The sequence below is a fragment of the Lolium perenne genome, chromosome 3 (assembly GCF_019359855.2).
Source record: "Lolium perenne isolate Kyuss_39 chromosome 3, Kyuss_2.0, whole genome shotgun sequence".
Taxonomy (NCBI): Eukaryota; Viridiplantae; Streptophyta; class Magnoliopsida; order Poales; family Poaceae; genus Lolium; species Lolium perenne.
Window position 1 is genome coordinate 120075897 of NC_067246.2, and position 5000 is coordinate 120080896.

The 5000-nt window shown below is 57.9% G+C and overlaps 1 non-coding gene across 1 annotated transcript in view; it reads right to left on the reverse strand.

Annotated features, from left to right (window-relative positions):
- Positions 1 to 4941: 4941 nt before the first annotated feature.
- LOC139838755 (28S ribosomal RNA) overlaps positions 4942 to 5000 on the reverse strand; it is a 3382-nt gene continuing 3323 nt past the window's right edge. The window contains exon 1 of the ribosomal RNA XR_011756599.1: positions 4942 to 5000. This exon is cut by the window's right edge and continues 3323 nt beyond it. This is a non-coding gene — a ribosomal RNA (28S ribosomal RNA).

Here is a 5000-nt window from a genome sequence, read left to right on the forward strand (position 1 = left end):
GACTACTGGCGGGATCAACCAGGTAGCACGTCCTCGCGACGTCCAGCGTCGGTCTTTGTCTGTGCCTTCCGCTAATGTCAAGGCCGAGGGCAACGGCCGAGCCGGTTCTTGCGATTGAGCGGGCCAAGCTCATCCTGCTTGATTGAGGATCGGCGCGAGAATGTTACGTATCCTACCACCTCGCTGTGGAGAGGTAGAGGCAACACCTGTTCCACGGTTGTTCTCAAGTCGGAGAGCAGCTTAAGGGTCAGGTCCTAACAGCAAAAGGTTGCCAAGACTCTTTATCGTGAGCAACATCCCGAGACCAACAGCGGGAGGCGAGGCTGCCTTGGTAGCACTTAGGGCACTAGGAGTGCGGGAACCACGAGGAAACGCCGCAAGCGCCGTTAGGCCGCAGCGGCACACCCGAAAGGTGTCCACCGCGAGGCAAACGTGTTAGAAGCACCACTTCCCGTGGGTCGGGTACCAACACGCAAGCACTTGAAAGGCGACATCATCATATAAGCCAAACGAACGACGGAACCACGGCGCCTTTGGTCGTCGCCGCCTGAAGACGGGGGGATCTACCGGCGAACGCGGGTCCAAAGCTACTCATGCGCTCGCGTAGCCAACATCGGTCAAACACTCCGAGCCTCCCACCCTTGCGTAAGCACGGTGGGATTGCTCTATGTGGGCGTCCTGAGTGTGTCCACAGCGCTTGCGGAGTGTCACCGCAGCAACGGTAACGTTGCACGGCGGCGTTCTCTTAAAAATTAACGGCATCCGTTCATTGAGGATCGGCGCAGAATGTTACGTATCCTACCACTAACTGTGGAGAGGTAGAGTCAACTTACACATTCACGGTTGTTCTCAAAATTCGGAGCGCACTCATGTCACGCCCGGCGGCGCGCCCAGCGTTAAACGGGGCCGTTCTCTAAGAGAGCAACGGCGCTTGTTCCCCGCCAATAGGCAGGGGAACGTGCGCTTTCTGTTCGGGACATGCTTTCGCGACATGGTCAAAGCCTCACGAGCCTCGGTCACCACGCGTGGCGCGATTGGGATTGCTCTGTGTGGCGTCCTGAGTGTCCACGGCGCGCGGGTGTCACCGCAGCCTTGATAACGTTGCACGGCGACACGTTCTCTTAAGACAGCGGCATCCGTTCATTGAGGATCGGCGCAAGAATGTTACATATCCTACCACTAGCTGTGGAGAGGTAGAGGCAACACCTGTTCCACGGTTGTTCTCAAGTTCGGAGGCGCACTCATGTCCACCGCGGTGGCGCGGCAACGTTAAACGGGACGTTCTCTGAAGGCAACGGCGCTTCTTGTTCCCCGCCAATAGGCGGGGAACGTGCGCTTTCTCTGTTCGGGACATGCGCTCGCGTAGCCGACATCGGTCAAGCCTCCCGAGCCTCCCACCACGGGTGGGATTGCTGTGTGGCGTCACTGAGTGTCCCACAGCGCGCGAGTGTCACCGCAGTGGTAACGTTGCACGGCGACGTTCTCTTAAGGCAACGGCATCCAGGTTCGTGAGGATCGGCGCGAGAATGTTACATATCCTGCCACTAAGCGTGGAGAGGTAGAGGCAGCTTTCCTGTTCACGGTTGTTCTCAAATTGGGACGCGTCGCGTGGCGCGATAGGCATTAAACGCACGTGGCTGTCGCAGCGACAGCGTGGCGTCAGCGGCGTGACACGCATACGACAGCGTGGTTGCTGCGTGACGGGCGTAGAAGGATTGTGGGGCGAACCCACAACTTGACGGGGAAGGATACCAGCCCCTACAATATACCTGGGGAACTCAGCCCCGCCTAGTTTGCCCGTGAGCTGACGAAGGAGCCCTACACTGTTGCCGCGGCAGAGAAAAGTAGCCATTTCTCTGCCGCAGCGAGATTTTCTGCCAGGCTTAGCGATTCCGTCGTATTGGCTGCGGCATGTGGTTTTTCACGGTGCGACCAGCGTAGCCCACCCGACTAATGCCTTCGGCGTGTTCGTTGGAGCGTTTTCCGGCGATCGGCCCGGCCTTGGCCGTTTTAGGCGATTCCGTCGTATTGGCTGCCGCGCTGTGGTTTCACCGTTGCAGACCAGCGCGCGCCCACCCGGCGTACGCGCTGGGCGGCGTTGGACGTTTTCCGGCGTCGACCCGGCTTTCCAGCACGTTTTAGCTTCGGTCCAGTCGTATTGGCTGTAATGGTTTTCACCGTTACCCGACCAGCGCGCCCACCGGCGTACGCTCGGCGTCGTTGGACGTTTTCCCGGCGTCGGACCGACTTGGCCGTTTTGGCCGATTCCGTCGTATTGGCTGCGGCGCCATGGTTTTCACCGTTACCGGTATGCGCCCACCCGGACTATACGCTCGGCGTGATTAGACAGTTTTCAGGCATCCGAGCCCGACAACGTTTGCCGCCGGTCCCGTCGTATTGGCTGCCGGCATATGGTTTTCACCGTTACCCGACCAGCGGCGCCAACCCGACTGTGCGCTGAGCGTCGTTGGGCGTTTTCCGGCGGTCGGCCCGACTTGGCGTTTTTAGCCGATTCCGTCGTATTGGCTGCGCGCCATGGTTTTCACCGTTACCCGACCAGCGCGCCCCACCCGGACTATCGCTGGGCGTCGTTGGGCGTTTTCCGGCCGTCGGCCCGACTTGGCGTTTTAGCGATTCCGTCGTATTGGCTGCAGCGCCGTAGTTTCACCGTTACCCGACCAGCGGCGCCCACCCGACTGTCTTCGGCGTCGTTGGGCGTTTTCCGGCGTCGGACCACGACTTGGCGTTTTTAGCGATTCCGTCGTATTGGCTGCGGCGCCATGGTTTTCACCGTTACCCGACCAGCGGAGCCCACCCGACTATGTACGCTGGCGTCGTTGGACGTTTTCCGACGTCGGCCCGGTAGCCGTTTTTAGCGATTCCGTCGTATTGGCTGCGGCGCCATGGTTTTCACCGTTGCCCGACAATGCGCCCACCCAGCTGTATCGCTTTCGGCGTCGTTGGGCGTTTTCCGGCGATAAACCCGACTTCAGCGTTTTTAGCGAATTCGTCGTATTGGCTGCCGGCGCGTGGTTTTCACGATTACCCGACCAGCGCGCGCCCACCGGCTATCACGCTTCGGCGTGGTTGGGCGTTTTAAACGTCGGACCGACGCTTGGCGTTTTTAGCGATTCAATCGTATTGGCTGCGGCGCCATAGTTTTGCCGTTACCCGACCATGCGCCCACCCGGCCCATGCGCTTCACGGCGTCGTTGGGCGTTTTCCGGCGTCAGCCCGACTTGGCGTTTAGCGATTCCGTCGTGTTTGCTGCGGCGCCATAGTTTTCACCGTTACCGACCAGTAGCAGCGCCCACCAGCTATTATTTCGGCGTCGTTGGGCGTTTTCCAGCGATCGGACAGCCCGTTTTTAGCGATTCCGTCGTATTGGCTGCGCGCCATGGTTTTCACCGTTACCCGACCAGCGCGCGCGCCCACCATTGCGCTCAGCGTCGTTGGGCGTTTTCAGCGGTCGGTCCGACTTGCCGTTTTTAGCGGATAAATGCATTGTTGCTGCGGCGCTTCATAGTTTTCACCGTTACCCGACCAGCAGCAGCGCCCACCGGTATGTACGCTTTCGGCGTCGTTGGAGCGTTTTCCGTCGGTCGGACCGACTTAGCGGATTTTCCGCCCGATACCGTCGTTTTGGTTGGCGGCGCCATGGTTTTTCACCAGTATCTCGACGCGTAGCGCGCCACCCGACTATAGTTCACCGTGTCGTTAGACGATTTCCGGCGTCGCCCACGACTTATGATTTTTGCCCGATTCCGTCGTATTAGGCTGCGGCGTAATAGTTTTCACCATAACCGGACCGTACGCGCCCATCCCATTGCTCCTTCAGCGTCGTTGGGCGTTTTCCACGGCGTCGGCCCGACTTTCGCCGTTTTTAGCCGATTCCGTCGTATTGGCTGCGGCGCCATAGTTTTCACCGTATCCCGACAAGCCTTAGCGCCCACCCGGCTATGCGCTCGCGATGTCGTTGGGCGTTCCGGCGTCGGCCCGACTGCCGTTTTCAGCCGGTACCGTCGTTTTGGTTAGCGCGCGCCATGGTTTTCTGCGTATCACCGACCGCCAGCGCGCCCACCCGACCATAGTTCACCCGTGTCGTTAGGCGATTTCCGGCAGTAAGCCCACGACTTAGCGTCTTCGGACGGTACCATCGTTTTGGTGTGGCGCGCCATGGTTTTCAAGTATCTCGACCGCCAGCGCGCGCCACCCGACTATAGTTCACGCGTGTAGATTAGGCGTTTTTCGGCGATAAGCCCGACTTAACCGTTTTCAGCCGGTGCAATCGTTTTGGCACTGGCGCGCCATGGTTTTCACCGTATCTCTCGGCCTTGCCGCGTCACCCGATTATAGTTCGTGCAGCGTTTGGCGTTTTTCTTGTATCCACGAGCGCCTCGGCGCCATGGAGATTAATACGAGTTGTTTTTATTTGAAGTACATCAGTGTTACTTCTCGTGTCATGTTAGTATGATATTCCGTCTTTCCGCCATGTTTCTTTCAGGCAAAGTTATTCACAACTTGCAAGTGCCAAAACTGTGATTCCCATGTTGCGAGCATACCTCTCTGGTTACCACAGCGTCCCGGATTTGCACTAGTGCATCCAGATTCTTTGCGAACTTAGACGTCCATCCGGGGACGGTACTTATGAATGCACGGATTATGAATTGTCATTCAAGTCTACGGCAAAGACCTACGTTGAGTTCATATGTTCTCTCCGCTGGCGGGTTCGTATGTCGATGACTTGATAAATTCTCAAACATGCATGTGCATGGACACCGCAGTTCGCGTTCAAGTTGCTCGTGCATTCCGTTAGAACACTGTGTACTGCAACGACTTGGTGCTTTATCCAAAGGGACTTAGAGATTTTAGGGAGGCATCGTAGCTTGCACGATGGGGTTTGAAAACCTTTTCCGAAATGAAAGAGTTGGAGGAGGGACCGGAAATCAGGTGCGACGTGAAGTGGATCTCAGTGGATCGTGGCAGCAAGCCACTCTGCC